Here is a 12,985-nt window from a genome sequence, read left to right as displayed (position 1 = left end):
ATGCCACAGAATATTTGATGACCACGTGAAGTCATAACTTTGGTATCTCCATGCTAGCCAAACTTTCTCTTAATATTAGTCATAAGATGTAGAAACATTTTACTTAGAATTCATTTTCCACATTGAAAACTCACTGTTGTACTTGTGTACTTGTGAAAAACAAAGTTGTGGAGTGTTAAAATGAGTACTACTCCATGGAGTGTAGATGGAATCTCAGTCTTTTTTAATTTTTATTTTATCTTATTATTTTTGTGTGAGTGTACCGTCAAATCAGATCTTACTACTGGTACAGGAGGAGATTGTCCCTCCTTTCCCGGCAGAGCATCTGGTGGATTCCAACCCTGCGCCTCTGGGATTGTAGTTGCAGCTCCTTACCACTAGGCCACCAGAGCTCCCCTGGAATCTCGGTCTTGATTTCTTATGTAGACTGACCACAGTAGCTTCTGATTTGGGTTTCACCACACATCCCTGTCTTTCTAAGGTTCTGCAGGAAAAGTTTTATTTCTTGACTTTCCTGCTTGAAGGCATTATCTTTCATTTACTACTATTTGTTAAATTACTAACCACTTGTTAATTTTTTTCCAGCTTTCAAAATTTTTTTTTCTCAGTTTCTTTGCTCCTGTGGATTTATTCTTTTGTTAATCTCTAACAGTGTTAGAGGGTTTGGCACATTTAAAGAGACTTGGTAGTGCAGTGCTTAAGCACTTGAGTGCTAGCCAAAGGATTGATGGTTTAAACCCACAAGCTGCACCACTGGCAATCTGTTGTTTAGAGTTGCAAAGAGTACTCGATTCAACAGCCCATAACATTTGTTATTTGTCCTTTGAATTAATGTAAGCAAGGTTATGGTGTAGCAGGTTCTCTGAATCTTTCCTGAAGGGGGTCAATATATTGTTAGGTGTCATCAAGTTAGAACTGAATCATAGCTGACCCTCCAGCAGGTTTTCAGAGACTGTAAATTGCATGAGAGATTACCTCTTTTTCTCGTGCAGAAAAGCCAGTGGATTTGAATTGCCTGCCTTTGGGTTGGCAGTGCAACTCTTAACCCACTAGGCCACCAGAGCTCCCTAAAGGGGAAGAAGTCAGTATAGGCACCTTCATTGATTGGTGGACTGAACCTCAAAATAATTGTACTGACAACAAATACCTGCTTAAAATTCAGCTGTACAAGGAATACTCTACTTTTGTTGTTCTGTAAATTTGATATGAAAATCTAATCCATTATAATGAGAGGTTCTTAATTTTAGTCTCTGAAGTCATACCTAATTTCTGAAGGGTTTTAATATTATGCATCAGGAGGGACTATCTGGTCCTCTTTGTCATCTATCTTTGTAGACATTACTTGAGACTTACCTCATTTGGTTCTTGTTCATAAATTCCTATCTGTTCACATTTTGTAATTATGACTTTTATTCTGATAGTGTTAATTGCAATTGCTATTTCTTAGTATCTGCTGTGAGCACTGTACTATATTCATCAAATAGAAAACGATGCTAAAATAGACAACTTGGTAACCATCTATTCCATCCTGTGGCCTGTGCTCTGAAAATTCCATGTGTAATGGACAATGAAAATTTTTGATACCTAACACTTAAAGCCTCCATTCTGTTGGGGGATTCCCTGCTCCCCAAAAGAGATGTGTGAGATGAACAGGCATGTCTACTATTCTAGCTAGTCTGCCAGCTAGAATGTTGACCCTTGACTCAAGCTCTTTGCCAATCAGATGCTCTCATCTGTGACTGTGAATTTGAAACTAATGGCACAAAGAAGAACAGCGGAGACTTCTGTCTGGAGTCGGTGGCAGTAGCTTCCATTTGGCAGGCACAGCAATGTCTGTGTTGCCAGCCTTTAGATCTGGTGTTGAATACCTGGGATGACAGCAGTGCAAGCTCTGGTGCCTCTGTTCCGTGACAATGACAGCAGTGCACCATAGATTGGCTCTCAGATTCTATTTTTGACTGTTCAATCTGCATAGGAAGCTCTGGTGGCCCAGTGGTAAGGAATTGCACAGCCAACCCAAGGATACTTTTTAAAAATCCACCAGTTGCTGTATGGGGGGAAGGCAATCTCTCATGCAGTGTACTGCCTCTGAAAACCCACTAGAGGCTCAAGTATGAGTTGATTCTGACTCTACAGCATGCAAAAGCAGCTATCTGCACACCAAAAAAATCATTGCCATTAAGTTGGTTCTAACTCATAGTGACCATGTAGTGAAAAGTAGAACAGCCCCTTATGGTTTCCAGAGCTGTAAGTATTTATGGATGCAGACAGATGCTTCTGCTTCCCATGGGGTAACTGGTAGATTTAAACTGTGGATATTTCAGATAGCAGTCTGATGCTTAACACACTTTGCCACCAAGGTGCCTTCGTTATTCCTGCCTATTTTCCAGTTACTCTGTAAGACATCCATTAAATATTATTTTGAGAAAGTAACTGATGCAAGAATTTTTACTAGGAGTGGTTGTTGGCAGGTGCTGTTGTTAGGTGCCAGTGAGCCAAGTATGACTCATTACTACCCTGTGAATAGCCAGCCTGAAACCTGTAGTATCCTTAACATCTCTGACACTACGGCCCATTGCTGAAGTCACTGTATCAATCCATCTTGTTGGGGGCCATCCTTCATTTACCCTCCATCTTTCCAAGCATCATGTCACTTTACCAAGGAGTAACCTTTTCTAGCTAGCTACATGTCCAGAATAGGAAAGACAAAGCTTCACCATTTTTGCCTCCAAGGAGCACTCTAGCTGCAAAGGTGTAAGCAGTAAACTTAGTGGAATGGGGTGATAGAGAGCTGAGATTGGTTATATACCCTGGTAGGGTTTGAGGCAGGGAAATCTTGTGGGATTCTTACTGGTGGTACTATTGTGAAACTAGAGTGTATTGTAGGATACTTCACATAAATATAGATACTAAGGTGAATAGGAATAAAAATTGTTCCTAAGGCTAAAAGAAAATAACATGGAATGGAGAAAGGTGAGAAACCGCATGAAAGTTAAAAATTATCAGTAAACTGATGATGTCTCTAAATATTCTTTCTGTCCGCCATAACGACTTATTATCAGTAAACACTTTTCTATAACACGCAGGTCTTGGTTTTAAAATACTGTATTAGGGAAATGACTGAGTTGTTCATAGAGTCACAATGAGTTGTATTCAGGTCAGTGGCACTTAGCAGCATATCTGTTATGATACACATAGTTCACTGTCTTTACATAATCAATAAAACACAGGTAAACCTTTTTCTGATACTCTCTTTCAGCCAATATCCATTTGACATCAGCAGTGACACTAGCAGAGACTATCAGAAGGGTATTTATCTGTGTACAAACCCACTGTCGTCAATTGATTCTGACTCCTGGTGCCCCTCCCTCAGGCTTCCAAGACTGCATATCTTTACAGAAGGAGACCGCCTCTCATTCTCTTACAGAGCAGTTGATGGAGTCAAACCAACCTTTTAGCAATTCAACTGTAACGAATGTAGTACACAATTAGGACTCCTTGCTTGTGTGTGGCCCTTTGTTAGAGTTAGGTGCCACAGAGTCGACTAGGATTTATAGCAGCTCTACAAACAACATAACCTAAATCTTTCCCTACGGCACCATTTTTAAAGCCATTAATGGCTCCACTTTAAGTCCAGCAGTGGGCCTGGAAGAGAACATTGACACCAGGAAGATATCTATTCCTTAGAATAAGAAACCATATGACCCCATAGATAATGCTCATTACATAGGAAGAGATAGGAAAGACGAAATATGGAAATGTGATCACAAGAATGGGGATGAGGAGTGGGAAGAGGATTGTTACCTTAGGGGAATTACAGTGAATGTCACAAATTACATTGTTGTTATGTGCCGTCGAGTCGTTTCCAACTCATAGCGACCCTATGCACAACAGTCCTAAACCCTGCTCTATCCTGCGCCAACCGCACCGCCTCTGACACACCCATCCCTATTACCCAGTCACCGAATCAATCCATCTCATAGAGGGTCTTCCCCTCCTGCGCTGTCCCTCCACCCTCCCAAGCATGATGTCCCTCTCCAAGGACCCATCCCTCCTGGCACAAATCACATAGAAAGCAATTTATTCTGTAAACTTTCACCCAAATGACAATAAGTATTTAAAAAGGAAATTATAACTTGTGGGTTTTCCCCCCCAGTAACACCTAAAGTTTGTTGGGTGACAGCCAAGGGCTGGTGCATGCTGCCCACCTTGAAAACAGGAATCAGCAGCAGCACAGACACCTTGCAGCTAGTTGCAGAGCCTATGTTTCCCAAGGGATCAGTCATCCCAAGAGTTGAGACTTAAGATACAAACCCCAGCAGATGGCCTGGTTCGTTGCATTTCTGCTCGCTGTTCTGGTGGCGGGCTGGGGCCCTAGTTATGCACAAACTCAATCTCTTGTGCTGTAACTTGAACCCTGGCACCATGGGCAGGTGTGCCTGGGTTTCAGAGTAACTTGTGCTTCAAAAATATTTCATGAAATATAATTCACATTTGCAAATCCTGCCATTTATGATTCAATAGTTTTTAGTATATTCAAAATGTGAAACCATTACCAACTCAGATTATTTCACCACTCCTAGAGAATCTGTACCCATTAGTAATTGTAAAAAGAACCAGAGCTGCATGGGGATGGCCATATCTGAAGTGTCCCTTTCAGCAACACAAAACCAATTGCCCTGAGGTCAGACATGTCCCCCTCTTTCTACTCATCCCAACACCAATCTTACTGCTTTACTGGGTCCAAAATACGTTGCAATAGCTCACAGACCACACAGAACCATATTAGAGAAGTCAAAAGGCTGTAATTCTGGTTAGTAGCAGCATCAAATGAGAAGAAGTGGGGTTTCTTTCATAATTAAGTCATTTCTAGATCTATCTTGAAATATGGTGGTGTGATAGGATAATATCCATGGGTATACAAGGAAGTCCAGTGAATAAAACTACCATTCAAATATATGCACCAACAACTAGAACCAAAGAGGAGGAAGTAGGAGATTTCAACCAACTTTTGCAGTCAGAAATTGATCAAACATGCAATCAGGATGCATTAATAGTAATGGGTGACTGGAATGCAAAAGTTAGGAACAGGGAAGAAAGATGAGTAGTTGGAAAACATGGACTTGGTACCAAGTAAAGCTGGAGATAGAATAATAGAATTCTGTATATTCAATGATTTATTAATTGCAAATACTTTTTATAAGAAACACAACACAGGTTATATACATGGATTTCACCTGATGGAATGCATATCAATTAAATCGCTTGTTTAAAGAATCAGTGAAGAAGCCCAATATCAGCTGTGAAAACTAGGCCAGGTGCTGATTGTGGGACAGATCACAAACTACTCATAATACAAGTTCAAGCTGAAGTTAAATGAAATCCATAGGAACCAAAATTTGACCTTGAATCTGTTCCACTCGAATTTCAAAACTATCTCAGAAACAGGTTTGATGCCTTGAACCTCAATGAATGAAGCCCAACTGAGCTGTGGGAGATATAAAGAATATCATCCATGAAGGATGCAAAAGGTCATCATTACAAAGAGGAGGAAGAAAACACCAAGACGGATGCCATACAAGAGTCTGAATATTGCACTAGAGCACCGAGAAGCCAAAACAAAGGGAAGAAATCAAGAAATTAAGGAGCTGAACAGGAATTTTCAAAGGGCAGCTCAGGAAGACAAAGTTTTTCAATGAAATGTGCAAAGGACTGGAGTCAGAAAATCAAAAGGGATCAGTACTTGGAGAGGGACATCGTGCTTGGAAGGGTGGAGGGACAGAGAGGAAGCCCATCGATGAGAAGGATTGATTCAGTGACGGGTAATGAGGATAGGTGTGTGAGAGACAGTAAAGTTGACACAGGATAGAGCAGGTTTCAAGGTTATTGTACATGGGGTCACAATGAGTCGCAAGCAACTCAACAGCACATAACAACAGCAGCAGCAGAATATAATCACTGTCAGGACAGCTTCCAAAATATACTCACAGGTGATGTGTGCTCACTGGTGCCTCTGCCTTCAGCCTCAAGGCTTTAGGCCAATATTAACAAAGCTCTCAGTCCTGCCAGTTACAGCTACCCTCTCCCACACCCTGAGTTGTCCAACAAACTTGGGCAAAGGCTTCAAGTTCTAGTTCCAAGGGCTAGCAGTCCCAAGGTCCACTCTACCTCACACCAGGTCTCTGGTTCTCTGCTGCTACGTTTGCTGTTGCTGTGGGCACTCATCTTATAGGCACAAGAATTTCTGGCCCCAGAGGACTCCGTGCATTTTATTGCTTCTTTGCTGATGATGAGTTTCTCAGATTCTGCTCCTGGATCTATTCAATTTAATGATTGTTGTTATGTGCCATTGAGTTGACTGTAACTCATACCAACCCTATGCATAAGAGCTCTGAACTCTGCCCTATCCTGAACCAGTCTCACTGCCTCTGACACACATACCCCAGTTCCCTCAGTTATGTCTATCTCATCCAGGATCTCCCTCTCCTGCACTGTTCCTCCACCTATCCAAGCATAATGTTCTTCTGCAAAGACTGGTCCCTCCTGGCAACATGTCCAAAGTATGTGAGATAGAGCTTCAAAATCCTTGCTTCCAAGGAGAAACTTGGCTCCACCCTCTCCAGGACAGACCTTTGTTCCCTTGGCAGTCCATGGTATGTTCAAGACTCTTCTCTACCACCACAACTCAAAGGCATTGATTCTTCTTTCATCTTAATCATTGTCTAGCTCTCTGGTGCATAGCAAGTAATTGCGAAGACTATGGCCTGGATTAAGCACACCTTAGTCTTTAGACTGACCTCAGTCCTCTGGAAAAGTCCCTGACAACAGTTTTCTCCAATGCAATTTGTCTTTTAATTTCCTGACTGCTGGCATTAAGAGTGTTGATTGTGGAGCTGAACAAGCCCAAATTGTTAGCAATCCCAATCTCTTCTCCATCTATCCTGATTCTGCCAGTTGACCCATTGATGAAAATCTTTGTCTTGATGTTGAGCTTCAATCCATATTGAAGACTACAGTCCTTGACTTTCTGCAGCAAACACTTAGGTCCTCTTCAGTTTCAACAATCAAGGTTGTGTCATCTTGCATAGTGCAGGTTGTTGATGAGTCTTCCTCCAATCCTGACGCCACATTCTTCCTCATACAATCCAGCTTCCTGAATGAACTGTTCCTCATATAGCTTGAAAAGTTATGGGAAAAGGACGCATCTCTGACACACTTCTTTCCTACTAGCCAATCCCCCTGTGGATATACTAACACTACCTGTTCCTTCGGATATTCCCATCTGTCCACATGACAAAGTGAGTCAATGGCTAGGGAAGACATTTTTAACAATAAATCCTTAACATTACAGCATTCATTTTCCATTTACCCTCAGCAACCTTCCACCCCAGCCTACACATCCATTAATCTAATTTCTTTCTCTGTGGATATGCCTCTATTGGGCATGTCGTATGAATAGATTAATTTATATGTGACCTATTCTGTCTAGCTTCTTTCACTTAACATATATTTTTCTGGATTCATTCATGTTGTAGAATTTAACAGTAATTCAATCCTATTAGTGACTCAATAATATTCCATCTATGGATATATCATTTTTTTCATATCAAACAATTTTATTACATAGTTGTCTTTTAAAATCACAAAGACACTATTGTTTTGCATATAAAAATAGTAGTATAGGTATCTTATATTTTCTAGAAAATGATTACATACACCTTTTCAAAACCAAAATAAGACAAAAAACAAACCATGAACCTCATTATATAGTTTCAATTATGTTTTCTGGAAAAAAGTCTCATCTGGACTAATTTCTAAAACATACCATTCTACTACTCTGCCATTTCTTGGTTCAATGTAGAGAGTACTGTCATTCAGTTTTATGCTCTAGCATTCTTACACAGTTGCTATTACATATGTAGACTACTTATCACTTAATGTCCCATTGGTTAATCAGCCTCTCTGTAGGTTCATCAGAAGGTTGAGCAGACCGGGCCTTTCTCTGTGGTCTTTCTTCAAGACTGTCAAGGAGTAGAGACATCTCATCATCATCATAGATCGTAAACTCCAGGTCCTTACCAACAATGCCAATGGAAACATTCTTTGTAGTTAGGTCCTGCTCAGCAGGAAGAGTCTCTCTTAAGGCACGAAGACCATGTTTAACCAGTTCATTCAAATTGCACTCCATAAACTCAGACATATGTCTCACCAAGTATGTACGAGCTGATTGAGAGTGAGCACCAATGGACATAGCTCTACAGTCTAAATAGTTAGTAGATGGACAGGTCTGGAAAATGTGAGGGCCCATATTTTATCATATCCAGCAATGAGCAATCCCACACCATACAGTCTCTGACCATAATGCTGTGTTGGTATCTGGGTCGTGCTTCCGATAAGAGATACAAGACGAGACACAGGAAGAGGTCTGTCAAAAACAAATCTTGAATCCAAACTCTCTTGGCACACGAAGTTACATAATAGTCTAGCACCAGCAGTAAGCCCCACAATGGAAATACCAATATGGTTGTCAAAATGAAGGATTTTTTTTCTCATGAGCTGCAAGCTCTGACTGTGCCCTCTTTAATGCAACCAATACAGCAAGGGTTTTTTTTTTTTTTTTTTATTTCAACTCAACTGTGGCTGAAACTTGTTTAACAGCCTCCATTGCATATTCAATTTGCTGAATCTTGGCCCTGAGGACTCCAAACAGTGACATCATTGTCATATTGGTTGCAAAACATGGTTTCATCAAGGGCTTCACTGTGGCTTCAGCAAAGATGCAGATCAAGTAACACGGACTAAACTACTCTTCCGGATATACCATATTTTACCTATGGAAATAAAAAAAACCCTAACATGTTGTATTTGGAAAATATGCTGGTATGGACATTTTAAAGTGCTAAAGAGCAAATTGGAAGAATCTGTTCTGGAAAACAATGTATTCAAATTTTGTAAATGAATAATAATAATAATAATGCAAGCTTGTCATTCAAAGTTTAAATACAAAGATGCCCCTGATACAAGTTACAGTGTTTTCAATTGCATATGCAATTGCAAGTTGGACAATGAATAAAGAAGATGAAGAATTAGTCTTTGAGTTGTAGTACTGGAGAAGAATCCATATACTGTAAACTTATAAAAATAATTTGTCTGGGAGGAAGTGCAACCAGAGTGCTCCTTAGAGATAAGGAGCTAGATAACGAGATAGAAATGTCTCATTAGACAACACAAAGATGAAACTTTAGCTTCTATACTTGGAGCATATTAATCAGGAGGTTCCAGTCCCTGGTTCACAACAAGACCAAAACATAATGGTAGTTTATTATGCTACTTCATCTACTCAAAATTGATATATGTGTGTGTACCATCGGGTCAGAACTGACCCATAGCTGACTTTCCAGCAGGTTTTCAGAGGCAGTTAATCACACAGGAGGAGACTGTCCATCTTTCTTCTGTGGAGCAGCTGGTAGATTTGAACTGTGTGCCTTTGGAATTGCAGCACAGTTTCTAAGCACTAGGCCACTAGAGCCAGCCATTTGGGAAAACTTTGGAATTATCCACAAAATATACAAAAGTTAAATATATATTGGTGTTCTTTGGTTTATTTTTTCAGGTCACATTTATTTATGAATATCTGTAATATATCAAAAGTAAGTCTGAATTTGCAACCATTCTGGATGATCTTAAATTACTCAATGCTCTGCATATTCATTTATAACACTTTGATGTTCCAGGGTTCTTTACATATACTGAATTAAAATCCGAGACACTAAGTTATAATTGTTAAGGTACCTGAATTGACGTCTTTGAGTTGTGTTGGAGAAGAGTGCTGAGCAGAGTGCCAAAAGGATAAACAAGTGAGTCTTGGGAAAGATGCAGCCAGGGTTCTCCTTTAATGCAAGGTTAGTGAAACTTTGTTGGGCTTGCTGTTAGGAGAGACCAGTTCCTGGAAAAGGATATTGTGCTTGGAAAGGTGGAGGGAAAATGTGCTGTCAGAGATCTCTCCAGAGGTCTGAGAAACAACGATGTCAGTCTAGAGACTGAGGCCATGGTCTTCGCAATTACTTGCTATGTATCAGAGAGCTGGACAATGACTACAGATGACAGAAGAATTGATGCCTTTGAGTTGTGGTGCTAGAGAAGAGTCTTGAATATACCACATACCATGGATTGCCAAGAAAGCAAATAGGTCTGTCTTGGAGGGGGTAAAACCAAGCTTCTCTTTGGAGACTAGTATTTTGAAGCTCCATCTCACATACGTTGAGCCTGTGGCCAGGAAGGATCAGTCCTTGGAAAAGGATATCATACTCAGAAGGGTGGAGGGACAGCATAGGAGTGGAAGACCCAGGATGAGATGGTTTGCTACAGTAGCTGGGGTAATGGGGGTAGGTGTGTCGGGGTCAGTGAGACTGGCTTAGGACGTGGCAGGCTTCAGAGCTGCTGTGCACAGGGTATTTGTGAGGCAACTTGACAGCACATAACAGCAGCGAAGGAGGGGTAGACCTTCAACAAGATTGACACAGCTACTTTAACAGTGGGCTTGAGTGTGTCAGAGATAATGAGGATGGCACAGGATAGGTCAGGGTTCAGATCCACTGTTCATAGGGTTGCTTTGGGTCATAGCTGACTCAATGACACTTATTTTCTTAAAACTTTATTTTGGCACAGTAGGGGCATTTAGTGACAGTATACTCTGTTCCATTTAAACAAAATTCCAAGCTAGAGGCAATAGTAGTTTTTTGGAGTGTGTAGTCTGAACTTGCTTTAATGGGAGAAGTAAGGTTTCAGAGTGATAATTTATTTTGAATTGCTAATATAAGTCTCAATCTGAAAGCTCTGCTGAGACCTGTCCACCCTGGATGACCTATTCGTATTAATACCTGTGGCATAGACTGACATCACAGCAGCCAGCAAATTACCTTAGTACAGTAAATTGATAGACAAGTACTGTACTCAAAAGAGCAAATTATAAACAAGCAACCATGTATATTGTTTTTGTTGTTATGGACCGTCGAGTCATCTGCAATCCATAGCAACACTATGTACAGCAGCTCTGAACCCTGCCGAGTCCTGAGCTAGTCTCACTAATTCTGACACACCAACCCCCATCAACCCAGCTACTGTATCAATCCGTCTCATCCGGGGTCTTCCTCTCCTGCACTGTCCCTCCGCCCTTCCAAGCATGATGTCCTTCTCCAAGGACTGGTCTCCCCTGGCCACATGTCCAAAGTATGTGTGAGATAGAGCTTCAAAACCCTAACCTCCAAGGAGAAACACAAATTACAAAGTAAGCAGGACTGTACATATCCTTCCCTTCCACTCTTCCACCCCCATCTCCAATCAATATACCAAATAGGTCAGTAAATGCTGTACTCCTAATAATCAGCAAAGCCTGACTGAGCTTACTAATTTATCCCAATGAGGATGGCTTAGTCTCTAGTCATGACTGTCAGACATAATCTGGCTGCTCCCTGGTGAAGATGGTACTCTGGTCCTGCTGGGCCTGCACCTGGTATAAGGATCTGATGTTGCACCCTGGTGGAGATGGTGCTCTGGTCTTCCCGAGTGCCCCCAAAAAAGAGACATTTTAGAGAAGGTGCAACTGGAATGTTCCTTGGATTAAAGATGGTGAAGCTTTGGCTCACATATTTTGGACATATTAAGAGAGGCTATTCCTTGGAAAGGAAAGTCAGGCTTGGAAAGGTCAGTGAAGGAGAGGAAGATCCTCAATGAAATATGGGGTCTGTTGCAATAGACTCAGACGTGTCAAGGATTGTAAGGGTGGCTGGTGTGGGATAGGACAGAGATTAGAACTATTGTTCTTAGTGTTGCTATGAGTTGTACGCAACTGTATTTAACAACAATAGTAGCAACAATATAAGAGAAACTGATTTTCTCTTTTTGAAGAAAATTAAGCCTTTATTTTCTTATTTCACAATAAAAGCTGGGTGAATTTGATGCTTTTAGAAAAAAATGAATTTTCTTGATAAGACTAGATTGAAACAGTAGATTTTCTGTTTAAAGAGTTTCCTTGAAAAAATATTGAGGACATTGAGTTTCTCAGATTTACCAGGTCGATATTTTTTGTTTATATAAAATGACCTCAAATGTAAGCGTAATTACCAGAAAGCAATGAAGCTCACATGTTTGGTTTAAATATTATTTGTGTTATGGGTGCCAAGAGAGCATTTAGCCTATCTAAAATAGCAATTGTTATATCTTAAAAGCACATTTGTAAAATCTTGAGTTGATGTAAGAATCACAATACACATATTGAAGAAGATTTAGCTTATATTGAGCTACACTTCAAGACCACCTAAACATATTGATCAAATTTAGAGATTCAGATCAATGTTAGAAATAAAGATTTACAGTTTACCATCCCAGGCTTAACATTACAGTTTCACATTCATGCTCTTAGCTTTGATTTGTATGCTTCATGGATGAATTGAAATCTAGTATAATTCCACAATAGCAGAATGTTAAGTAGGCAGTTTTCCCAAGTTTGAGAACATTAATGCTAATCTAGCTGTGATGTTTTTAAGTTTCACAGCTTAAATCTGTTGTAACATGGTGCGCTCCATACTATTGGAAGTTGTAGAGAAAGGCTTCATAAAAGAATTTCTTGTCACTGTAATAATCTGATTAAGGAACCATTTCAGTAATTGTTGGAAGTGGGGGGAGGCTATTCTTTAACAAGTATGCAGCAGTTGCCAGGGATTTACCTAGAAACAATCCATTTCAACTTTTAGATATTTAACTTGGTATACTTGTTTGATGAATATTTTAACACCTGGACCCAAGCTTTTGCCATAAGGTCAGTTCTCTGCTTTTTTGAAAGTTTCTAATGACATTCTTTTTTTTTCTCTAATGACATTCAGAAGGGGTTGTGGTACTAGAGATATTGTAGCTGATGTTAGATGGATCTTGGCTGAAAGCAGGGAATACCAGAGGAATGTCTATCTGTGTTTCATTGACTATGCAA

The 12,985-nt window shown here is 40.2% G+C and overlaps 1 pseudogene; it reads right to left on the bottom strand.

Annotated features, from left to right (window-relative positions):
• Positions 1 to 7,930: 7,930 nt before the first annotated feature.
• Positions 7,931 to 8,741, bottom strand: LOC102876193 (annotated as a pseudogene).
• Positions 8,742 to 12,985: the final 4,244 nt, after the last annotated feature.

The sequence above is a fragment of the Elephantulus edwardii genome, unplaced genomic scaffold, assembly GCF_000299155.1.
Source record: "Elephantulus edwardii isolate Elephantulus edwardi_28Jun2011 unplaced genomic scaffold, EleEdw1.0 scaffold00422, whole genome shotgun sequence".
In the NCBI taxonomy this organism is placed as follows: domain Eukaryota; kingdom Metazoa; phylum Chordata; class Mammalia; order Macroscelidea; family Macroscelididae; genus Elephantulus; species Elephantulus edwardii.
The sequence above is the reverse complement of the archived record's forward strand: the minus strand, read 5'-3'. Positions and strand labels throughout refer to the sequence as shown.